Below are 27,566 nucleotides of genomic sequence, written 5' to 3'. Positions count from 1 at the left end.
GATTTGATGAGAATCTTGCCACCATACCAACTGCTAATGCAATATCAAGCTTTGTATGCACTACATACTATAATTTTCCAATCATTGACTTGTATGTGGTTTGATCTACTACCTTGGAATCATCATTTCTGGAGAGCTTATGTCTAGTGGACATAGCGGTTCCAATAGGTTTTGAATCTTCCATTCCAAATTTCTTTTGTATCTCCTTGATGTACTTGGATTGAGTGATGTAGATACCATCTTTGTTCTATTGTATTTACAATCCAACAAAGTATTTTATTTCACCAAACATGGACATCTCAAATTCTTTACTCATTTTTTCTGAGAATGCTTTGCATAAGTCATCATTTCCTATAAATAGAGTATCATCAACAAATATTTCTTCCAACACAATCTTCTTATCTAGTTTTTCTTTGATATACAAACTACTGTTGTTATTTTTCCTTTGAAAACCAATCTGTACCAAGTAATTATGTAGTTTTTCATACCAAGCTCTAGGGGCTTGTTTGAAACCATATAATGCTTTTTTTAGTTTGCAAATCATGTCTCTTTTGCTAGGATCCACAAAACCTTCTGGTTGCTCAATGTAAAATTCCTCATCAATAATTCCATCTAAGAATGTAGATTTGACATCCATCTGATATACTTTAAATACTCTATGTGCTAAATATGTTAGTAAAGTTCTAACACCTTCTATTCTTGCTACAGGAGCAAAAGTCTCACCATAGTCTATGCCTTCTTCTTGAGAATAACCTTTTCATACTAGTCTTGCATTGTTTCTTGATACTTTTCCATCTTCATTCGGCTTATTTCTAAATACCCACTGTGTACCAATTACATTTTTATCCTTGGGTCTAGGAACAAGAGTCCAAGTTTTACTCTTTTCTATTTTTTCTATTTCTTCATTCATTGCTTCAATCCAACTTTCATTTTCTAGAGAATCCTTAACACTTCTAGGTTCAAATTCAACAAGTAAACATGTACCTTTTAATTTTCTTTTTTTCTTTATTCCATCTTATTTATCTCCAATGATTTGATCAAGTGCATGATGCCTTCTAACATATCTTGCTAACATAGGTGCCCTATTCTTTGAATGAGTTCCATCATCTTCTTGAATTTTAGTTTCAAGCTTGGGTCCTTCTATTTGTGACTCAAATCCATTAGGTTCAGTTTAAACTAGCTTAGTAGCCTCTGATTGTGACTCGGGTCCTTGTAGCTTAAGTTGCATTGTTTGCAACTCGATAACTGTTGAAGTTTCTAGGGACCTGGGAGATGAAGCTTGTTTTATTTTAGATAGATTTGGCAGGGTGTTAGGTTCATAGTAAGAAAATCTTCAATAATCTTCAGGTTCCTTGTTGCTTTCTTCTTCGCTCTTTTCTATAAATTCATCAATTTTGACATGTGCACTTTCTATAATTTTGTGAGTAGACAAATTCAAACATCTATATGCTTTACTTCTATAGTAGTATCCTAGAAATATGCCTTCATCACCTTTTACATCAAATTTTCCTTTTTTAGATTCTTTCAATATATAACATTTTCTGCTAAATACTTTCATGTAACTTACATTAGGTTTGTAGCTATACCATAGCTAGTAAGGTGTTTTGTTTGAATCTTTCTTCAACTAAACTTTTTTCAAGGTATGAACTAGAGTACTAATAGCTTCCTTCTAGTATTTGAGAGCAACATTCTTTTCAATCATTAGTGTTCTTGCAAAGTCCATGATAGATATGTTTCTTCTTTCAGCTATACCATTCTGCTATGGTGAACCAGGGGCTAATACGTGTCCTTTGATTCCTCTTTCAATGCATAAATTATTGAATTCATGGGAGATGAATTTACCACGTCTGCCTGATCTTAAGCATTTCAACTTCTTTCCATTTTCTTTTTCTACTCTTGCTAGATACAACTTGAATTTTTGAAAGGGTTTCTTTTAGGTACATTACTATCATCATTCTAGAGTATTCATCAACAAAAAGAATGAAAAACTTGTCTCCACTATAACTCTCTATTCCAATAGGTCCACATAAGCATGTATGAATAATTTCTAAGACTTGTTCTAACTAATAGTCCTTGCTCTTGAAGCTTGTCTTTCCCATCTCACCAATTTGGAAATTCTTGCATAGACCCATGTTAGGTTTCTTCAAACTAGGAATACCTCTTACTCTTCTATGTTTTCTTATTTTAACTAGTTTATCAAAATTCACATCACATAGCCTTTTGTGCCATAACTAGCTTTCCTCTACTTGAGCAATAAAACATAAAATAGATTAAATAGATCAAGATAAAATAGATTACCTTTTGTTTTCTTGCTAGATCTAGCTAGATTTCCTTTTTCATCTAGTGATTTGGCTTGTCCATTCAGGAATTCTACCTTGAATCCAATGTTATTCAATTGTGCCACATTCAGTAGATTACGATTTTGTCCTTCAACCCAATAAGCATTGTCACATACAAGTTCTTTAGTCAACAAGATACATCCTTTTCTTTTTATGTTACAAGGTTCATTATTTCCAAATCTTACACTACCTCCATCATAATATTACATATGCTCAAATTTTATTTTGTCACCAGTCATATGATGTGAGTAGCCACTATCAATAATCCATATATCAGTTTTTCTAACATGAGAGATAAGTGCCATCTTATCTCGTTCATCATTAGATTCATTTTTCATAGAAATATATATCATTTCATCTTCATAGTTATCATAATCTTTTTCTATAAAACAAGATTTCTTACCTTTGTATTTGAGGTTCTTGTAGTTCTTGGAGTCCTTTTTTCCTTTATGCCTATTACTTTTCTTCTCATCCTTGATTTCCTTGTTTGGACACCTAGCAACAATGTGACCAACTTCTTCACAAGAAAAGTAGATCAGAGGAACTTTAACTTTGTACTTTCCTCTACCTTTGGAATACTTCCTTGCAAGAAGGGCTTCAACAACTTCAAGATCACTATCTAAACTTTCTTCCAATCTTCCATCTTCTTCACTTCTTGATTGACTAGACTTTGACTTTTTACCCTTTTCTTTGAGTGAGAATGTAGCTTTAAATGTAGATTCAATATTTTTTGAAGCATAAACATAGTTATCATATTTATCTAATTTAAAAGTTATCAATCTTCCAACTTGAGCATCCAAGCCTATTTTGTTATTTGGATCACATATCTTTCTTTGCATAGCAGACACTCTAATTTTATAAATAGGAAGAAGAGTTTTGAGCACATTAATTACAATAGTTTCCTTCTTAATATCTCATCTGGATGCTTTGATTGCACTTACATTGGCCTTGATTCTTTCCACTTATTTTAAAATGTTTTCATCTTGTCTCATTCACATTTGATCAAATTGTCAGCTAAGGCTTTCTTTTTTGGCTCTTCTTACATTGTCATCTTCTCCATAGATATCTTTTAGTTTGTTCCACATTTCAAAAGTAGCTTTGTAATCCTTTACCTCATCAAACTCAGCATAACTAAGAGTAGATGCAATGTCAATCATCATGATATTATGATTCTTCTTTTTAGCAATATCTTCAACTAATAATGTTCCAGTGGGAGTTTTGTATTTAGCATCAAGATATTTACAACCTAAATCACTGATAATAGCTAGATTTAATCTCATTAGTCCTTTCCATGCTAGAAAATTGTCTCTGTTCAGCTTGGGAATCTCTCTTTTGTAAGACATCCTGATCTTTATCTTAGGTCCTTGAAACCTTCTTTGCAAGCACCAAAAGCTCTGATACCAATTTTTGGAAGTATAAAATGAGTAACTGAGAGAGGAGGGGTGAATTAGTTGCTACAAAAATAAATCCTAGGTCCTTTAGATGTCAGTACAAAATACAAATAGATAACTGAATACTGTTGAAGCTCAGTAAACACACAGAATGTTGTAACTCAATAATAACTAGATTAGCTTGGTAAATGATTAACAAATAAACCTTTAGATGTTATTTGTGATTACCATTACTTTCACTTAGTTTCAAACACATAAAACAAAATAGCATGAACATATTTAACACCAGGATTTAAAATGGAAACCCAATTTGGAAAAAACCACCAATTGCAAATAGTTACTATTTTCACTCTTTTGAAGTAATCTTTGTTAGGAGCCAACCCTATTAAAAGTTACAAAATACAATGTTAGGTGTGACCCTATTAGAGGATTTAATCACCCTATTGGGAGTGGCCTTGTTAGAGGTCTTTAGAACAATTCAATGGAATTGGCACCTTGTTAGAGGATTTACAAATAGCTGTTAGGCCAACTCTATTAGGAGATTTAGATCATGGCTACAATGGTTAGGGAGTAATAATGAGATGACATGATTTGAATGCAATTGAATTGCTAAATTTAGATCTTTTTGTTGGATTATACTTTATCCTTCGTAATCAAATATAGCTTTGTTGCTTCACAAGGATATTCTACTTATCCTTTAAATTTGATTCCTCTTCTCATCATTAAATCTTCAATCACATCATCCTCTCTTACACAAATTGAAATCACTACTTGACCTTATATCTTTCAATTTGTCAAGTTGGCTCAAACACAACTTAGAAAAATCAATATTCATCACCTCAATTAGTTGGAATTAATAGATAAATCATTTAAGCTTAATATTTCAAAATAAGAAAATCCTTTATTAGCTGACCCAGCTCGGTAGAAACTAAATCAAAAATGATTTCCTTTCTTAACCAACAAAATATTAGTCAACACTAAAAACTCATGAAAATCCTTTACCAATCGAGTGAGCTTGGTTAGCACTAGTACCATCCAACTTTCCTTCATTAACCGAGTTAGCTCAGTTAACACTCACTTTCTAAAACTTTTCCTTTGATGCCCAAGTGAACTCGGTAGACACTGCCTTTTGAACTAGGCAAACACAAGAACACTTAGTAGACACTAAGAACTATCTTCAATAGCCAAGTGAGCTTGGAATATACTAATTGATAATGATATGACATTTTTGGAACATCAAAGACAATACAAAATTAACCAATTGTATCCAACAATTATATCCAAGATTTCTCAAGAATGAGGTCTTGAATGGTAGCTCAGAGCTCTCTATCCATGGAGTTCAAGGGTTTGTAATGGAGGCCCTTAGTTTAACCTAGTTTGTTCCCATGCATGTAAACCATAAAATGAGAGATTCAAAGATCAAAATATGCATGCAAATGAAGATGTAGGCTAATCTAAATGATAACAATGCAAAGAAATGCAGGAAAGGAAATCTAATCTATGAAAGGAAATAACAATGTAAAATTAATCTATGAAAACAAATATGGACTTAAGCTAATATGAAAATGCAAGGATGGATCATGATGATGGAAGTCATGTATGCATGAGAGAAGATGACAAGAAGATAGAAGTTCTCCACAAAAAGCTTTAATGCTCAAACTCCTCCAAAAATTGCTCTCCAAACTTGCAACATAACAATAGCATAATTGTGGATGTCAAAAATGAGGAGAGGGCTCTCCCTTATGAATAAGAATGGATGATTAAGATTAAGAGGCAATAAGATTTAATCAAGGGTGGAGAAAGAATGATCTGTGTCAGGCAAAATTCCACCAATCAGAAAAGAAGAGGAAAATTAAATGGAATCCTACTTAGAAATATGTGCATTTAAGTGTAGAGGAAAAAATAATTTATTTTATTTCCCTTTTCAAGTGGGATTTTATTTAATTAAAAGGTGGCAAGTTCTTTTAATTAAATAGGAAATATTTAATTAAATAAAAAAGGGATTTTTCTCTTAAGTAATAAAATGTGGATTAATTATTTAATTAAAAGAGAAGTTTTCTTTTAATTAAATAAGACTTAGGATAAAATGATCAAACCTTAGGAAATATTGAAATAATTAAATTAATTACAATTTGATCAAAAAAATTGATTTGAATTGATTTAATAAAATATTGCAAATCATTGATTCAGAAAATTTGATAAGTTGAATAATGGGGTCTCATAGTCTAGCTGACCATTTTAGAGTGCATACATTTGGCTCTCTTTGACTAATGTGTGATCGATTTGGGAACACATGTAGTCAAATAAATAAATTGAAGTGTGAGATCGATTTGGGATCACAAAAAAACCCAAATGTGTGGTCGATTCGGGAAGACATTAGGACAAAGAACACAACTAAAATTTAACTTGAAAAAGTTAACGATAAAATTGATAAAACTGAATGAAGGATTGAATTTGATAAATACTACCCCCTCATGATTGAAATCAAAATGAGATAGAGGAGAAATAGAAAATTGAACAAAAGATAAAGTTTGTGATTTAAGATGAAAAATATAAGGATCACAAAACCAAGGTAGATCATCAAGCATGAAATATTATGTCCCAAATGTGAATTAGAAGAAAAGAAGTCAGGTAAAAGTGAATGGAAGGTAGAAATTTTGAAGAGATGGAAATAAACAGAAAGAAGAAAAGAAAAAATTTCGTAAGAAATAGATTGCCCCAAAATCAATCAACTATTTAAGATAGAAATCTCGATTGAGATCATGAAAGAACATAAATGAATATCAAAACATTACCATAATTGATTAAAAGTCCACAATAAAGATAAAGGGAAAACCCTCTCTTGAACTCGTAATGCGACCTAAAAATGCAAACTAACATAAAGTCTAATAATGCAAGCTACATGAAAATGCAAACATATACTTACAATAGAGAAAATGTAACATAGGATTTTGTGTTCATCATTCATTAGAGAATGTTAAGGAACTTATTTTTATTATTGGGTCATTATTAATGGACATCAAAAAATCACACAATCATCACTAGTCACAAGCACAACTATGAAGATATGAATGTGATTTATATCATATTAAAATGTGGAAATATTCTAACATAAAAATCAAAGAAATAAAGTTCAAGATGACTTTGATGTTAGCTTAGCCAATTTATTGTAGAAAAACCATGCTCACAAGGCATAGATGCTAGGTTGACTGTAAGAATGGTTGTGCAAAAACAGTCAATAATGATGCCTCAAATCTTCTAAGTGTTTCAAGGGGACAACAAGAGACACTCTAGAGTTTCAAGATGAAACCCACAAGTAGAAAACAAATAAAAACATGCCCCATGCCCCAAGTCCTCTAGTTGTGCATCCCAAAGAGACTTATCAAACAAGGACTCTCAATGAAAATTGATAAAAGTGAGCACATAAAGAAAAGATCATGACATAGGTCAAGCATTAAGTGTTTGTGTTTAAAAATTTAAGTGTGTTAACTAATACTGAGTTCTAAGGATAAGTATTGAATTCTTGCAAGTAGGTAAGATCACATGACTAAATTGGGTAAGACCAAACTGATAAGTGTTGAAAAACACTTCAAGGTAGGGGTTGTATTGAAAAATATAGTTGGGGTGGTGTTCAAAAATGCCATTTTTGAAGTGTCCTAAAGACTAACGCAACCAAGAGACAAAAGCTAACATAGCTATGGCACCTAGACAAAGACCAATTCCAAACCAAGGCAACAATGACAAGGCATGATGGAGAAAACAAAAGTGTTGAGGATACATGCTAAGAAATAGAGGTGCAAAGGCCTCAAGTAGTGCCCATTTCAAGGTTTTCACCACTTGGATTATAATTTTATTTTTCTTTTTTCATTTTTTTTTTTTTTGGAATATATAATTTTTTTGAAGATACATCAAAGCACTTATTACTAAGATGATCATTTTTTCAAGACATTTTCCAATTTTTAGAATTTTGGTAGTATATCATTTTTTTATATTTTTGAAATATATTTTTTTTTGTATTTTTCACTTTTCAAGATCAATAAATATGTACAAAGATTCCCCCAGATAGAATGGGAATCATAGATAGAAATTTTTTGAGTGCAAGACATTGATAGGATTAGGGAGCTGCTCTCCCTCTGTTGTAGACAGTCACTAGACCCAAAAGTTGTTGTAATAATGTAAGGTCCAAGCTAGTTAGGTTAAAATTTACCCTTTTGATCTCTATTCTATTCATTCTTAGGATTTTCACATAGGACAAGATCTACCACTTGGAATTCTCTAGGTTGAACCATTTGTTGAATACTTTTGACATACACTTTTGATAGACCCTCATATAGTCAAATGATGCTTGGCATTTCTCATCTAGAATTTCTAACTCTTGAAGTCTCATGATGTAGAAGTCTTCATCTATAACTAGACCTTTCAGGGAAACTATGAGTGAAGGAATCTCAACCTCTAAAGGTAACACTACTTCAACACCATATGTAAGGGCAAAAGGAGTAGCCCCAATAGGAGTATGAATACTCATTCTAAAGGCCCACAAAGCCAAATTTATTTGTAAGTTCCAATCCCTACCATTCTTATGAACTATTCTATGTAAAATTTTAATAATGGTTTTGTTTGATGCTTCTACTTGACCATTTCCTTGTGGGAAGTAAATGGAGGACCAATGTTGTTTTATCTTGAATTTCTTAAAAAGTTGTTTAAGGTCCTTATTTTTAAACTAGCCTCCATTTTCATTGATAATGTCATAAGGAAATCCATATCTACATATAATATGATTCATAATAAATAGAGAAACTATCTTGCCTAAGGCAATAGAAAGTCGGAAAACTTCTACCCATTTAGTGAAGTAATCAGTAGCAGTGATAATAGACTTGTGTCCACATAATGAGTTGGGATGACTCTACCCAACAAGATCAAAGGTGCAATGTTGAAACAACCAATGAGAGATAGAAGGAATGGGCTCCCTGCATAGAGCATGTATTAGGTTACCATATTTTTTATACTTTTCACATGACTTTTCAAAAGCTACTGTGTCAATCTGCATCATGGGCCAATAGTACCCTACCCTAAGAAATAATTGAGCCATGGGAAGACCATTGGAATGTCCCCTATAGATTCCCTAATGGATGTCAACTAATTCTTGATCACATTCTTCCTTTTCTAAGCATCTAAGAAGTGTTCCATCTAGACCCCTCTTATAAAAATATCTAGCGATAAGTGAATGGTGAGAGGTGTTTTGAATAAGATTTCTATTTTCAGATTAGTTAAAGATTTTAGGAATAACTCCATCATGAAGGTATGAATAAATGGCACCATGATGAGATGACTCATGAAAAACAAGGGTACAAATAATATGACTTTCCTGGGAATCATAGATAGGGTGATGTAGCTCTTGCACCAAGAATTCAAATATGGATTCATGTTGCTCTAATTGAAGAAGTGAAGCAAGTGTATCCATAGCATCAGTTGCATCATTTTCTACTCTAAGAATTTGTTGAAATGATATAAATGTGAAGTAGTGTCTCAAGAAATCAACCATTTGTTTGTAAGGTACCAATTTCTTATTTTTTGTTAAATAATTGTCATTGACTTGGTTGATTATCAGCTATGAATCCCCATAGATGTGTAATTATGTAATTCTCCATTTTATAACCATTTTAAGTCCATTTGTTAAAGTTTTATACTTAGTGTAGGAATCTTTTTCTTGTGGTGACAAAGACTAAGCCAAATGTACCACCAAATTGACTCCTTATGTTGGTTTCATGAGCACTAAAGATATATCTTAAAAATAACTAGGGAGACAATCAAGTACCTCATCCTCTAGTGCCTTTGAGAGATTTTCACCCTCAAATATGTCCTTTCTTTTTACTTTCTTTTTGGTTCTGATAATGCCACATGGTGGTTTTTGTTGCTAGAACTCCTATTCTTTTTATTTTGTGACTAAGGTACTTAATGTCTAGCTCTATCATGTTGGTAGCTAGTTTACTAGTGGAAGAGACTACAAGTTCAATGGCATTCAAATAGCAAGCTATCTCATAATCATTTTGAAACATTAAAATCTTAGGTTTGTGATTGCATTGGGACCAATCAATCAAATTAGGATGAAAAAGGGGCAAATCAATGACTGGTTCAAGGTTATGAATATGAATGATATCTCCGGTGACCAAAGAGTTAGGGTCTATCAAGTAACACCCTAAACTACCCAAACAGGGATTCATCATAACAAGAGAAGAATTTTCTACTAAGGTAACATGTGAGTTCAAATAATTTGATCCTACACACAAATCATTGACTAACATAGGTTGAGAACTATATGTATGAATAACATCAATGTCCATATCAACCATAGAAGGCTCTGAGAGGGAGTCTAATTCATACTCATTGGAATCTATTTTTGAATCTTGACTAGGATGCTTACATCATGAAGGCTTGGGATGCCTGGACATGGAAGCCTTAATATCATCAAGGGTCACAGTCTCTTGTTCTAAATTTGCAACTGTCTCATAAGATACTAGACTATCAAAATCTCCCCAAAGGAGATTAGTAGAAGGGACCCAATCTTTGCACATATCTTGTTGATTTTCCAAATTAGGTATATCCTCTTGTTCTTGTTCACTATTTGACTTATCAAGGGTAGGAGAAACATTATTATGATTTTCACATCCTAGGACAACCAACTTCTTAGACTTGTGTCCAAAAGGACCATGATCAAGGGGTTCAGCTCTAACATCCAATATATTACTAAAAAGGCCATGTCTAGGATAGCCCATATTCTTGAAAAAAGTTCTCATTGTGCATATACTTCTCTTCTCTATAAATCCAATCTCTAATAGCCACATCTTCTTTCTCATCTTGAATAGGCACTGATGACTATACAAATGTGTCAAATGATGTCATAGTTGAAGTGGTTCCATCTCTTGTGAAGGTTTTCCATAAGACCTAGGTGAAACTAGTAATGTTGTGAGGGAGTTGAGTTGATATTCCCCCATGCCAAGGTCTATGGATTTGAACTTGTCTTTACATTGAATGAAAGTTGCATCAAAATCATCTACTTCTCTATTGACGAGAACATTAGTACTTTCTAAAATTGTGTTAATAGACAAAGTATTATCCCTAGGTATTCAAATCTATATTCCATTGTAAGGGAACTTAACACACCGATGATGGGTAGACAAAATTTCTTGCATATCATGAATCCATGGTCTACCAAGTAAACTATTGTATGCAAGGGGTCCAACATCAATTGTTTGGAATAAAATATCTTTTTCAAAAGGACCAATCCTAATAGGAGGGATGGCCAACTTCTTTGAACTTCTCTCTACCTCATCATAGGCTTTGATAATAATCTTCTTTTTGGTATCAATAACTTGTTTACAATAACCTAATGTCTTTAAAATACTCAAAGAAGAAATATTAAGCTCAACACCCCCATTTATCAACACACACCTAACATAGGTTCTATGGATCATGACCTTAATATGAAGGGCAAGATTTTATGGATGGCTCAAATATTTATCGTCTTCCTCCAAAAAGGAAAGGTAATGAGGGCTAGCAATATGATTAACCATGTTTTGGAATTGATCAACATCTAAATTTTTGGGGACATTCACCATGTGTAAAGCATCCTCAAGGACTTGTTTGTGTCTCGAAGATAACTCTAAAAGCTCAAGGATCAAAATTTGAGTGGGTGTCCTTTGTAATTGATCAAAAAGATTATAATTCAACATAGGATTAACCACTAGTTTTGAAGGAACATACTTGGATTGCACTTTTTTTGATCACTTGGTTGGTTTGAACTAGGTCCTTTGATGACAAGGGGACCTGAACATCACATAACAACATTGAGACTTTGGGAATACACTTTCTTAGGCTTACTTGATTGGTTTGAATTGAGCCCTCTAATGACAAGGGGACATTGAGATGACACTCTAGAGTGTGCACCCCTTACAACCAAAATAGGTTTTTCACCAAGGATAGGAGAGCTCAAATTTAAATCATAACCACTAGGATCTTTATCTTCCATCATGTTGAGACTTTCTTCTACAACCTCATGCATATTGACAACATTTCATGTATTTGAATAAGTGTAATTAATTGTAGCCTTGCCATTCTTAGGTTAGGAAGCTTCCCCTTTCTCATACTTGGGCAAAGGCTCTTTGAATGCTATGTGATCAGCATTGGTATTTAATCTATCTATTTCAAGTTTTCCATTCTCAATATGATCTTGAACAATATGCTTAAATCTCCAACAATTTTCAATATCATGTCCAATGCCATTGGGAAGCTTACAATAGGCCTTCTGATCCCACTACCATGGCTTAACTTTAGGTATGCAAAATGTTGTGGCATCATAAGGGTGCACAAGATTACAAGCAAGAAGCTTCATGAATATCTCTTTATATGACTCACCCAATTGTGTAAAGTTACATTTATGTCCTTTAGGCCTTTCTTGATATCTTTGCTTGTAACTTTGTTTGATTGGAACTAGCCAAATGGAGAAAAACTGGGTCTTTAGGCTCAGAGGAATCCACAATTCCATCATTAACCACTTGTTTTTTCTTATTCTAATATGTGTTCTATCCTTTATCCTTGTTATTTTTGTTGTTATTTTGACCATTGTTATTGTTTCCATTTTTTGTCAAAATACCTTGCTCTCTCAAAACATCCTCAATTCTAAATGTGGCTTCAACCATGGTATCAAAGGACTCAAAAACCATCTTCTTAACTTCATACTTCATCTCAGGAACCATGTTACCAATGAGGATTTCAATATTTTCTTTCTCATGAATAGTCCTAGAGTAGCAAGAGCACTGATGTCTCCATATTTTCAAGAAAGTAACAAAGGATTCTCCTTGATTTTTCTTTTTATGACATAAGTTTGACAATAGGAAGATAGACTGTGAAAGATTTTATGCAAAGAATTGAAAAAATATCTAAATTAACTTAGGGAACATCTTAATAGGAGGAGTTATATTGGTAAATCATTCCATTTCTTGACCCTGAAGAATCCATGGAAATAATCTCATAAGGTATGAGTCCTCATGATGAAACTCAAAACTCATAGTATAGAACTGACACACATGATCATTCAAATCCCCATTTCCATCTTATTTGACATATTGGGGGATCTCAATTTTTCTAGGAAAATATTTCATGTCAACACTCTTGTAAAAAGGATTAGGACAAATTGAATCAAGTAACATAGAACTCTTGGGTGTTGATATTTTCTTCAGCTATTTCTTCAATTGGTCAATTTCTTCTTTCATAGAGGGATCATGCTTTTGAATCTTTTTGTCTACATCAAAGTTATAAGGAACCTTAGCACCCTTGTTGATTAAACATTGAAAGCATGCATCTCTGTTTTGTTCCATATATGCTTCTATATGGTTTTTAAAATGTTAGTCTATTTTCATAGCCATTAAATCATAAGAATTACAATCAAATATTGAGCTACCCCCTCCATATTGTGAACCATGATGAGTTTTTTGTGAAGGTTGTCTTAAAACTCTAGGAGGTTTTTGTCTCCTATAATAATCATGTCTTGAAGCTCTCCTTCCTTTAGGGCTGGGAGATCACGAAGGTGTTCTTAAGTGTCTTCCACTTTGTGGAGTCTTAGGAGGGGTTGATGGAGAAGAATTATTTCCACCACCAATGTGAACATTTTTGAATTTATCTTCAAGTTGTGGAGCCACAAGAAGGTCTTGTACTTCTTGATGGGATTTCTTTTCTATCTCAATCATAACTTGCCTTTCTTCCTTTAGGCATCTAAATTTTTCTTCCATGTTAGAGCTTGTTCTTCTATAAGGGCTTTTCTATCACACTCAAGTACTTTGAGTCTTCCATTTGCATAACCTAAAGGTGTCATGAGCGGTGTACATGGTCTTGACTGTCTAAACCAGTTACAAGTAAATGTTGCATTCACATGAACACTAGAAGGATCACTAATTTGATCATCATATTGGGATTTCTCTTCTTGATAGGAATGATGCTTACCTTTCTTAGTCCTTTGGTGTGCATCCAAATATCTATCCTCAATATGGGGTGAAGTGTTAGATTATGGTGACTAATCAAGAAAGTACTGTACATACTTCATAAATAGTGGGGTTCAGGGCATCACCCCGAAAATTTTTTTTGGGCCGTGACCGATGTGGTAACCAACATATTATGGCTGGCATGTTATAACCCTAAAGTGGTTTAATACTTGTATAAAAGGACTTAGGGTTTGATATTTTTTCATTCTGTTGTGATGTGAAATTGGTTCTTGCGGCGGTATTGAGCTATAAGAGATTATGGATTGTAATCAGGTTGTAATCACTGGATTGTAATAAGATCGGACTTGTTGTTTGGTGGACGTAGCCCAGGGATTGGGTGAACCACGTCAAATCTTGGTGCCTTATGTTCATTTCTATGTGATCTATTATTTTTTCAGTTATTGGTTATATTTGCATGTAGTTTTTAATTTCTGTCTATAGTTTATCCTAACAAGTAGTATCAGAGTGAGGTTGTCTTTCAGTTATCCTCTACAAAAAATTCTCATGATTAAGTGGGAGTCTCATGGTTGAGTGGGAGCGATGGCAGATGAGGTTAAGCTAAGGGTTGACAGGTTTAATGGGCAGAACTTCCAGTTATGGAAGATGCAAATGGAAGACTATCTATATCAGAAGGATTTATGGAAGCCGTTGGATGGCAAAGCCAAGAATCAGGGAACTATGTCAGAGGTTGAATGGGATCTTTTAGATAGAAAGGCACTTATAAGTATTTGGTTATGCTTGGCACCATTGGTGGCATTTAATATTACAAAAGCAAAGACAACAGAAGATTTGATGAAAACCCTAGCGATACTGTATGAAAAGCCCTCCGCTTCAAACAAGGTATTTCTCATGAAGCATTTATTTAAAAAGAAAATGGTAGAAGTTGGATCTGTTGCACTTCATTTAAATGAGTTTAATACAATTACTAGTCAATTATCTTCTGTGGGTAACAATTTTGATGAAGAAATTAGGGCTCTTTTGATTTTGTGTTCTTTACCTGAAAGCTGGAATGGCTTGGTAATGGCTATGAGTAATTCTGTTCCTAGATCTAGTACCCTAAAATATGATGATGTGATTGGTGTTATTTTAAGTGAGAAAACTTATAGAAAATCCTTAGGTGGATCTACATCAGGAAGTACTTTGAATGCACAAAGCAGGTGTAGAACGACTAAAAGAGGAAGTAACTCTGAAAATCATGAAAAATCAAGAGGAAAGTCAAAGGGGAGGAGGTCTCAATAGAGAAGACCAAATGATTGCTGGAATCAAAATAAAAATGAAGGAGATAAATCAGATGGAGACAAGGAGGCAAATGTGGTAAGTAACAAATCCGAAGAGGATGCTTTGCTTCTATCTTTAGATAGTGTTGATGATTCATGGGTTTTAGATTCTGGTGCTTCATTTCATGCTACACCTCATAGAGGTTATTTCATTGATTATGTCCAAGGGGATTTTGGGCTTGTTTATTGGGGGATAATGAACCCTGTTAGATTGTTGGAAAGGGAAAAATTAAGTTTAAGTTGCAGAATGGGAATCATTGGCTACTACATGAGGTAAGACATGTTCCAAAACTAAGTAGGAATTTAATTTCAGCAGGGCAACTCAGTGATGAGGGTTGTGTAGTTACTTTTAATGATAAAAATTGGAAGGTTTCAAAAGGTTTAGTTATAGTAGAAAAAGGTGTGAAAGTAGGCACCTTATATCTTTGTATAGGTAATATTATTCCTTCTACTTTGATTGTTTCAGAGAAAAATGAATGTTCAGGAACAATTGCTGCAGTTGAGCAGGGAGAACAAATAGTTGTTATAGATTCTGATACAGCGTTGTGGCACAATAGACTTGGGCACATGAGTGAGAAAGGTATGAAAGTACTTCATTCAAAGAAAGTTTTACTAGGTCTGAAATATGTGAATATGGATTTCTGTAAAAGTTGTGTGTATGGAAAACAAAAGAGAGTGAGTTTTGTAAAGACTGGGAAGGAAAACAAAAAGGAGAAATTAGAGCTTGTGCATACAGATGTATGGGGACCAGCTTAAGTATCTTCCCTTGGTGGCTCTCATTATTATGTTACATTTATTGATGATGCAACTAGAAAAGTATGGGTTTATTTTCTTCAACAAAAATTTGATGTATTTCAAACTTTTAAGAAATGGAAATGCTTGGTTGAAAATGAGACTGGTAAGAAATTAAAATATCTCAGATCTGATAATGGTGGTGAGTATTGCAGTCATAAATTTGAAGATTATTGCTCCACTAATGGTATTCATAGATAGAAAACTATTCCAAGGACTCCACAGGAAAATGCAGTGGCTGAACGCATGAACAGGACTATAATGGAACGCGCAAGGAGCATGAGGTTGCATGTTGGGTTGCCCTTACACATGTGGGCAGAGGCTGTTAATACTGTAGTATATTTAATTAATAGAGGTCCCTCTACTCCTTTGGGCTGTGGTATTCCAAAGAAAGCATGGAATAGTAAGAAGGTGATTTATTCTTTTCTCAATACCTTCGGTTGTGAAGCTTTTGCTCATATAGACTCAAAAAATAGAACCAAGCTAGAAGCTAAATCAAAGAAATGTGTCTTTGTTGGATATAGCATTAATGAATTTGGTTATAGGCTTTCAAATTTTGAAAATCTTAAAATTGTTAGAAGTCAGGATGTCATATTCAATGAGAAAGTGTTGTACAAAGATTTATTGCAGCAACATGAGAAGAAAGAAGATGAATATGTAGTGTTGGATGATACTCCAAAAGTTGATGTTCTAGCCATTCCTCATGATGTACAAAAACTGCAACAACAAATACCACACACACTAGTGAATGTTAGACGTTCAACAAGGAAAATTAGACCTCCACAAAGGTTTTCTCCCTCTTTGTATTCTATTTTACTTACTAATGCTGGTGAACCTGAAAGTTATGATGAAGTTGTGCAGGTGGATACTAAAATTCAATGGGAGTCTGCAATGAAAGATGAAATGGACTCTCTGCTAAAAAATAAGACATGGGATTTGTGCAAGTTGCTTGTAGGTAAAAAGGCTTTACACAATAAGTGGGTTTACAGGTTGAAAGAAGAGGAAGGAGGTAAGAATAGATTTAAGGCCAAGTTAGTTGTAAAAGGATTTGCATAGAAAAAGGGAATTGATTTTGATGAGATATTTTCTCCTGTTGTTAAAAAGACTTCTATTCATACTGTTTTAAGTCTTGTGGCTACTGAAGATTTTCATTTAGAGTAGATGGATGTTAAAACAACCTTTCTTCATGGTGATTTGGATGAAGAAATATATATGGCTCAGCCACAGGGTTTTGAGGTCAAAGGTAAGGAGAACTTAGTGTGAAAATTGAAGAAAAGTTTATATGGCTTGAAGCAAGCACCTCGGCAATGGTATCTAAAATTTGACAGTTTTATGCATGAGCATGGATATAATAGGTGTTATTCAGATTACTGTGTTTATTTTAAGAGGTTAGATGATGATAGCTACATTATTTTATGTTTATATGTTGATGATATTCTTGTAGCTGGGTCTAACATGGATCATATTAAGGGGCTGAAACGCCAATTACCACATGTATTTGCTATGAAGGATTTGGGGGCAGAAAAACAAATCCTTGGTATGAATATTTGTAGAGATAGGAAGAACAAAACATTGACGCTATCTCAAGCCGATTATGTTGAGAAGGTGTTGCAACATTTCTCTATGGAGAATGCTAAAGATGTCAGCACACCTTTACCCAGTCATTTGAAATTGACTAAGGAAATGTGTTGCAAGACACATGAAGAGCAGGATAAGATGTCCAAGGTACCCTATGTTTTAGCTATAGGAAGCTTGATGTATGCTATGGTATGCACTAGGCCAGATATTGCACATGCAGTGGGAGTTTTTAGCAGGTATATGAGTCATCCATGATTTGCACATTGGAATGTTGTCAAGTGGATTCTTAGATATTTGAGAGGAACATCCAATAAGTGCTTACACTTTGGCAGCTCTACTACTAATTTACAGTGCTATGTTGACTCAGATTTGGTTGGGGATATTGATACCAGGCATAGTACTACAGGTTATGTCTTTACTATTGGTGGGGCAGCCGTGAGCTAGGTTTCTAGGTTACAGAAGATTAATGTTCTATCGACTACAAAGGTAGATTATTTTGTTGTTACAGAGGCAACCAAGGAGATGATATGGCTTCAGTTCTTCTTGGAAGAATTGGGACATCCTTAGAAGGATAATTATTTGTTCATAGATAGTCAGATTGCCATTCATCTTGCTAAGAATTCAGCTCAGCATTCTAAGACCAAACACATATAGTTGTGATACCATTTCATTTGGTCAGTTTTGGAGGATGGACAATTAAAGTTGGAGAAGATACATACCAATGAAAATCCAGAAAATATGTTGACAAAGGTTGTAACAAGGGAGAAGCTAAACTCTTCTTCAGCTTCGGTTGGTCTTTTAGACTGAACATGAATAAAAGAATAGTAGAGTCCAGGGTGGTTTGATCCAGTGGGAGCCCCATGTGGTAGTTGTATTGCTATAGGATCAGTCTCCAAGTGGGAGATTTTTTGTTTAGTGTGGAGCCTAATCAGTCCCCAAGTGGGAGATTGTTAGATTATGGTGACTAATCAGGGAAGTACTATACATACTTCATAAATAGTGGAGTTTTGGGCATCGGCTCGAAATTTTTTTTTGGGCTGTGGCCAACATGGTAGCTAACATATTATGGCCAACATATGGCCGACATGTTATAACCCTAAAGTAGTTTAATACTTGTATAAAAGGGCTTAGGGTTTGATATTATTTCATTATGTTGTGATGCAAAATTGGTTCTTGCGGCAGTATTGAGTTGTAAGGGATTATGGATTATAATCAGGTTGTAATCACTAGATTGTAATAAGATCGGACTTGCTATTTGGTGGATGTAGCCTAGGGATTGGGTGAACCATATTAAATCTTGGTGCCTTGTGTTCATTTTTGTGTGATCTATACTTGTATAAAAGGGCTTAGGGTTAGATATTTTTTCATTATGTTGTGATGCGAAATTGGTTCTTGCAGCGGTATTGAGCTTTGAGGGATTATGGATTGTAATCAGGTTGTAATCACTAGATTGTAATAAGATCGAACTTGCTATTTGGTGGACGTAGTCCAGGGATTGGGTGAACCACGTTAAATCCTGGTGCCTTGTGTTCATTTCTGTGTGATCTATTATTTTTTCATTTATTGGTTATATTTGCATGTAGTTTTTTATTTATGTCCGTGGTTTATCCTAACATGAAGTTGGTCTATTTTCATGAGTAGGACCACTACTCAAAAGGTCAACATAGTATTCATCACTTTGATTCTTCTTGTGTGGAACCATTGTAAAATCCATATCCATATCCAAGTGAGGTGATACTAAGGGTGTACTCAACTCAACAAGGTCACTACTATGGTCAAAAAAAGCTTCTAGAATATTCTTAGGCAATTGAACAAACACAAGTTCTTTTCCCTTATGTTGTTCATGTGTTTGAACTAAAGGTAATTGTTTAAAGATGACTTGGGGTCACTTTCCTTGATCTACTTGATATCTTATTGTAACTAGAATGGAAGAAAAGGTAATAGGTGATAGGATAACCCTAAAAAATGTTGGTACCAAACCAAGATAGTAACACCACTCACTTGTCTAAAGGAGATGTGATAAGATATAATTTTTCAATATGCATAAACCAACACTACCATAGAGGTGCCCACAACTTTGGGTGAATACCCTAGCACATATGGACTAGGAGGATCATTTACCCAAATTATAAATAATTAAAATTATTTTTTTATGAAAGTGGATGGATAGAAAATTACTAAGACTCTCCAAGAATAATATCAAAGAATTCAAAGGTATATCTTTCTCAACAAGGACGGTCTCTAACTCACTGACTCCAAACAAGGTCACTTGTGAAATCAAAGATCACTGATTCAAGGGGTCAAAGCACAATAACCCAAGGTGAAAACAAGTTTCTAAAAATGGGTTAAGTAGCCTAATCTAAATTGGATCAACCAATGGAGGCTGGAAATAATAGGATAGCAAAGTAGTTTGATCATAAAGTCTCAATTCAAGAACATAGATTTATTTGTTTTAAATATCCAACTAGGTGTGATAATTTTTGAATCATAAACTAGGAATGCAAGATAGCAATTAGGAATTTCAAGAAAATATCTTCCAACAATGAGCAAGAGACAAAGCAACCTTGGACATGAACAAGAACAATGTCATAGTATCATTCTAATCGATAGAACAACCACTGTGTATGTTCTCAAAATGTTTTCTAATCATGCACATAGTCCCAAAAAAGAAAATTTGGTAGCACTATGGTTCTTAGTAATGTTCAACTCTATAGATTTTTCAATCTACAGTGGGTGAAATCCAATCCCAAGGCATCAAAGATTTGACATATTCCAAGAATTTAATCAATTGGAAATACTAAAAAGATCTGACAACCCAACAAAAAACTACACCCATGAGGATTTCCCCCACAAGTACATTTATATAGCAGTTTCTACTACCACATCAAAAATGGCTATTACCACTTGAGGTTCCTTACATGTGGTTGAACTAATAAAGAGAATGTCACTATGGTTAACCCTCTCTAATCAAGGAAGACTCACAAAGTTGTACCAAATGGGGGCTTGGTTTGGATTCAGGGGTTCTAAGTTTTTGATGTGCCAAAAAGGGAACATAACATACTCTTCTAGCCTCTTCACCATACCCAAACATAGTAGCAAGATTTTTTGACACACTAATTTGAAATAACCTCACCAAATATTTGAAAATTCCAACAAAAAACACCACCAATCTCAAAAGAAAAAGTACTAATGGATGTTGAGGACAAACCCAAGTGGAATAGTGAGATAATAAAAAATATCCTTCCTTGCCTACAAGGGGTTCTATCATCGAGAAGAGCTTTACATGTAAGGAAAATGAATGAAGAAAATTTCCTCAAGAACTCCATAAATAGTGTTCATAGGGCCTAATTACTATGTTAAAAATATATGGATGAAAGTAAATCTAGATCCAATTTTAGAGCACCAAATGAAGTGTGAATCTATGAAAGCATGTAAAAGCACTCAAGCCAAACACATGAGAGAGTTCATTTTACTTCCAAATAAAAATGTTATAGAGATCCCAAAAAAAAAAAACTTGGTAATCCTTGCAATGCATCTTTTCTCTTTTGTACCTTTCATTTACGCTTGAACACTCAATCACAATAAATAAAGCAACAAGCAAAACAAGCAAACATAAGATATGAAATATATATCTAAGTTATGCTAAACTAGGGTTAGACTTGAAAATATGATTTTTAAGAGTGATAAAAACTAGAAAATAACCCAAATGAAAACTCACATCATGCATTGATCCATATGAAAATTAAATGCAAGCTATTCATTAAATATCTTTTTTTAATATTGATTTTTGACCTAGTCAACATGATTGGACCTATATGATATAAATTTGGATCCAAAACCCTAAATGTAGAAAAGAGAAACCTATCAAAAATTAGAGAGCTTTTGAAAAATGTAAAATTTTTTGAAAAAGATCTTTTTGTTTGTGCCCTAGGGAGCCATTTTGTCAAAATAGACTAGTTTTTGCAAATTGAATTATTGAGCCTTAATATGATCTCTAAAATCAAAACACAAAGAACCAACCCTATTTAGAATTTAGAGAGCTTACTAAAAATATATACTTTTATGAAAAAAATTCTAATTTTCACCCTTAAATAATTTTTCATGAAAACTTAAGACAAAATTATAAAATATCTAAAATATCTTCAAAAAATCTAAAAATTCCACTAAAGCTTCTCTGATATGTTGTCACCCAGTAAAAAGAAATTTAGATCAACACACCTAGCCATTTGGGAGCTATGATAAAATCTTTTAGATCTAGGGTTTTTAATCTCCAAACAAATACACATAAGGGGGTTACCTCAAAAAATATCTAAAACCAACAAGTAAAGGTGGGTTGTGTTAGAAATGATTGAATTGATAATAAGAGTTGTTGGAATGATAAAGAATGTTATCAATCATTGTTTTGTCATTGATGTCAAACTTGCTACTTGCAGGAATGAAAATTGCTTTAGTGATCCAAATACTATCAATTAGTTGGTTGACAAGGTGGTGGCAATCAATAAGATGTAACTAGAACACCTAGAGAAAGGTTGAAGTTATGATGTTGTAATGAAGTACTAGGATCACCTAAGCCATTGATGAAAAAGTGTATTTGATAACATACTATAAGATACAGAAAAAAGGGCACACTGAAACATATTAAAGAGGTTAGGTGTTAGCTAAGTCTTTTACAAAGCTCAACTAAGAGAAGGTGCCAAGTATATCATATAAGTCGAGTGATCTTCAGGTGCCGAGTAAAGAGTAGGTGTTGAGTAACACAGTTTTCTGTAGGTGTCGAGTAACACAATTTTTTGTAGGTGTCGAATAACATAGTTTTTTGTAAGTGCCGAGTAACAAAATTTTGTGTAGATGCTGAGTAACACTGAGATGCTGAGCATCAGTAAAACAAATAATGCCGAGTTGCTGCATTATTTCAAAGATCGAAGATTTGCCAGAACTAAGCTGACAAGGTTATTACTTAGAAGTTTGTAAATTAAATAGAAGATAAGAATGATGAGCTGGTGGCATAGAACACCATGTAAAACATTTTTGAGGATATAGTTGGTGAATTTTCTAGAAGAGAACAAGATATGGGGTAGATACATTGTATTTTACCTAATCCATATTGAAACCCTAAAAGTGAAGAGGGAGAATTGAGCGGCAAAGGCATATCAGATATCTATATAAGGAGTCATTAGTTAATGAAAAAAAATGAGAGAGGGGTGGTCAAGCATGAAAGTGTAAAGTGCTGAAGAAGGTGGAAAAGAGGAAAGAGAGCATAGTTACTCTGTTTCAGTAAGAAGACCCCTGATATGGATGCATTAGTACAGTGAGTTAGACGACTCAAGGAGACGAAGCTTAAATTGATGACAAGCAGTCAGAGCTGAAGAGATAAAAGCCAAGCATAAGGACTAAACTGAAAGTGTGATCTAAAATCTGCAAAGTATACATTGTAAGTTATATCAAATCAAAAGTTCATTGTTGTTACTTTCTAGCAATTATAACAATTAGTTTAAATCCTATGGACTTAGGTTGGTTTGATAGCCATGAGATAAATCCTTTAATAGGGTGACATTCCCAGTGAATGTTCTAAAGTCCTTTAACCAGGCCCATTCCTAACAGTTTGGTGAAATCCTCTAACAAGGTCACATTTAACAGTGTGTTGTAAGCCTTTAACAGGGAAGGCCTTTAATAGGGCATCACTTCAGAAGAGTGAGAATCAAGTAGCATGTTACTAGTGGTTTTTCCCAAATTGGGTTTCCACGTAAATCATTGTGTCATGTGTTGATCTTGCATGTTTTATCTTTTCATGTTGATTTATTGTAACTTGCTAATATGATTGATTTAAGCTTGGATGGTTAAAAGGTTTATGAGTTCACTACATTTGGTGAAAAAAAAAAAAGTTTTATTAGGACATTTGGGACCTTGAATAACTAATTCACCCCCCCTCTTAGTTATTCTAAAAGATTCTAACAATTGGTATCAGAGCGAACTACTGATTCAGTTTAAAAGGACTAGAAGCAGAAAAGATCAAAATGCCTAAGAGAGAAGTTCCCAAGCTCAACAAAGACAACTTTTTTGCATGGAAAAGTTTGATGAAACTACATCTTGGATCCATAGGATATTATGCCCAAAAATTAATTATTACTGAACATGTCAATCCAACAAGTGCTCCTACTGCAGAAGATATGAAAAACAAGCAAGAACATAACCAGACAATGCTGGAGATTGCCTCTGCACTTAGCTATGCTGAATTTGATGATATCAAAGGATGTGACACCGCATTCAAAATGTGGAAAGCCCTATCAGACATCTATGGAGGAGATCAGAATGTACAAAGAGCAAAAAGAGAAAGTCTCAGAGGAAAATTTGATGAAATGAGAATGGAAGAAAATGAGAATGATGTTCAGTACGGTGCAAGAATAAAAGAAGTGGTAAGTGTGATAAGATGTTTGGGTGGTCAATTCAATGAAGATACTATTAATAGTAAGTATTTGATAACCTTGCTCCCTATCTATGATATTAGAGTATCAGCAATACAGGAACTAAGATGTGTGCCAGGAAACAATCTAAGTTTTGAAGGTATCATAGGAAGACTCACTGCATTTGAGTTATCTAACTTTGACAACTACAGACCTGATAATGTTGAATTTTCTTTCAAGGCCAAGTTATTACTGAAAGATGTTGAACAGGTGAAATCTAAGAAGGGAAGAAAGATGAAATATGTATCCAGTGACAGTAGCACAAATGAGGAAGATGTGGATCAATTAGAAGCTTTACTAGCTAGAAGATTTCATAGAGGTAAAGGAAAATTCAAAGGTAAGATGCCTATTATTTGTTTCAATTGCAATGAAGTAGGTCATATTGCTGCAAGATGTCCACAGAAAAAGGATTACAAGGAAAGAAACAAATACAAGAACAGAAGAGATGATGACAAGAAAGATTACAAAGAAAAAGTTAAGAAGTGTTATATTGTTGAAGAAAATTCTGATGACAATGATGATGAAGTTGTATATGTAGCCATGAAGGACCAATCCGATGAAGAAGAAGTCATAGCACTGATGACTTGTATAAACAAAAATGACAGATGGATCATAGATAGTGGATGCTCACATCACATGAAAGGAGACAAAAGTAAGTTTGTTAACTTTACTCAGTATGATGGAAATAGTGTTAGATTTGGTAATGATGCCCCTTGTCAAATCAAAGGAAAAGGTTCCATCAAGCTCACAGAAAAAATCTCATGTGACAATGCATACTATGTTGAAGGATTAAACTATAATTTACTGAGTGTCTCATAGTTAGGCAATATAGGATGCAAAGTGGAATTTGGAAACAAAACTGCAAAAATCTATGATACTGATGATACACTAATAGGAAAAGGAGATCAAATGAAGAGTAATCTATTTTACCTTGATATGGATGATGTTTCTTGATTTATTGCAAAATTTGATGATGAATGGTTATGGCATAGAATATTATGTCATGTCAATTTTGATAATCTGGTCAACATGAGTAAAATGAAGAAAGTCAGAGGTTTACCAAAATTGAAGAAGCCTGATAATATTATGTGCAAACAATGTCAACTAGGAAAGATGACAAAGTCAAGTTTCAAAAGCAAAAACTATACATCTAAGGAGATACTTGAGTTAATTCACACTGACTTATGTGGTCCAATGGAAGTACAAAGCTATAGAGGAGATAAATACATCATGTTATTTGTTGATGATTATTCTAGGATGATGACTGTCATGTTCTTAAAACAAAAATCTGATGCTTTCCAAATGTTTAAATGGTATGTGGCTAGAGTTGAAAAGGAAACAAGAAAAATCTTGAAATGTCTAAGATCAGATAGAGGTGGTGAATTCACATCAAATGAATTTGAGATATTTTGTAATGACAAAGGAATCAAAAGACAAACGTCAGCTCCTAGAACTCCCCCACAGAATGGAATTGCTGAAAGAAGAAATAGATCTGTAATTGATTGTGCCAGAACATTAATGATGGAAAAGACTGTTGCTCTAAAATACTGGAGAGAAGCTGTAAGTGTAGCTGTTCATACACTAAACTGAGTACAAATCAAGAAAGGTACAAATGCAACACCTTTTGAATTATGGTATGGTCACTCACCCAATGTAAAACATTTCAAAGTGTTTGGTTGTAAATGTTTTATTCTTAAAGATGTTAGAAATGGAAAATTTGATGCAAAAAGTGATGAAGGTATATTTCTTGGTTACTCCACAAGAAGTAAGGCATATAAGTGTTTGAATGATAACACTAACAAAATTGTGGAAAGTACAAATGTAAATTTTAATGAGCACACAGAAGTTTAAGCTGAAGAACCAAAGAAAATGGAAGAATATAGAACCTTTGTGTACTCTTATGAAGGAATGACTGCTGAGGAGGATGATGTCAATCCAATTGAAACTCAACAAAAAGTATCAGTCTTAGCCGAGTCTCAACAAGTGAATGTCAAGCTGCATTCAGAAGCCGAGTTGCAAAATGAAGGAAATGAATAATCTGATTCTAAAGACGGAATACATGATGAAGAACAACCAGACAATGAAGTGCAAAGTGATCCAGAATCTGAAAGGTCAAACATGGAAACAAGGATAGAGCCAAGATTATCCAAATATGTAAAAAGACATCACCCTACTGAACAAACAATTGGTGACAAAGATGCAAGACCAATGACAAGGAATAGACTAAGACATGAATCATGTCTAATCAGCACATCTGAACCCAAGACAGTGTATGGTGCATTACAAGATGATGACTGGTATAAAGCTATGGAAGAAGAAATTGATCAAATAAAGAAAAAAAAAACCTGGAGTTTGGTTCCCAGACCAACTGACAAAAATGTGATTGGCACCAAGTGGGTATTCAGGAACAAGCTAGATGAGAATGGTGAGATTACCATAAACAAAGCTAGACTAGTATGCAAGGGTTATGCTCAAGAAGAAGGAATAGACTATGGAGAAACATTTGCTCCTGTTGCTAGGATGGAAGGAGTAAGAATATTACTTGCATATGTTGCCTACAAAAATTTTTAAGTCTATCAGATGGATGTAAAATATGCTTTCTTGAATGGTATACTAGAAGAAGAAGTCTACATTGAACAACCAGAAGGATTTGTTGATAAAAACAATAGGGATATGGTGTGTAAACTACACAAAGCACTTTATGGTTTGAAACAAGCACCAAGAGCATGGTATGAGAGACTTCACAAGTATCTAGTGCAAATTGGATTTGAAAGAACTGGTGATAATAGCCACATGTACATCAAAACAGAAGAAGGTAAAGACATTATTGTATCTAAAATTTTTGTGGATGACATAGTATTTGGTGGAAAGGAAGTACTTTGCAAAGGCTTTGCTGACAAAATGAGACATGAATTTGAGATGTCTATGTTTTGAGAAATCAAATTTTTTGTTGGCTTACAAGTACATCAACTCAAAAATGGAATATTTATTACACAATCAAAGTACATCAAAGAGATTCTTAAAATGTTTGGACTGGAGGAATCCAAACCAGTCAGCACACCAATGGCCACAGGAAATAAGCTGTCCAAAAATGATGATTTAGCTGAAGTCAATCAAACAATTTACAGATCCATGATTGGAAAATTATAGTATGTAGTACATAGCAGACCAGACATAGCATTAGCAGTTGGAATAGTGGCTAGGTTCTCTGCTAATCCTAAAGAAAACCATCTTATAGTAGTAAAAAGAATAATGAGATATCTCAAAGGAACTGATAACTTTGGTCTATACTAAAAAAAGAGTGAGAAATTTGAACTCAATGCATACACTGATGCAGATTGGGGAGGAAACATTGATGACAGAAAAAGCACAAGTGGAGGTGCATTATTTTTAGGCAAAAGGCCAGTTACCTGGACTAGTAAGAAACAAACATGCACATCCCAGTCCACTGCAGAGTCAGAATATGTGGCAACTGCAGTCAATTGCAAAAACATTGTATGGCTCACACATCTATTGAATGGAATGAAAAAAGAGGTAACCAAACCTGTGATATTGTATTGTGACAATACAAGTGCTATAAACATATCCAAAAATCCAGTAAAGCATGCAAAAACCAAGCACATTGCAATCAAGTATCATTATGTCAGAGAATTGGTAGAAGACAAACAAGTGAAGCTGGAGTACATTCACACAA

The sequence above is a fragment of the Cupressus sempervirens genome, chromosome 4 (assembly GCF_028749045.1).
Source record: "Cupressus sempervirens isolate cs-2001-9-10 chromosome 4, ASM2874904v1, whole genome shotgun sequence".
Taxonomy (NCBI): Eukaryota; Viridiplantae; Streptophyta; class Pinopsida; order Cupressales; family Cupressaceae; genus Cupressus; species Cupressus sempervirens.
This window is presented reverse-complemented; position numbering follows the sequence as displayed.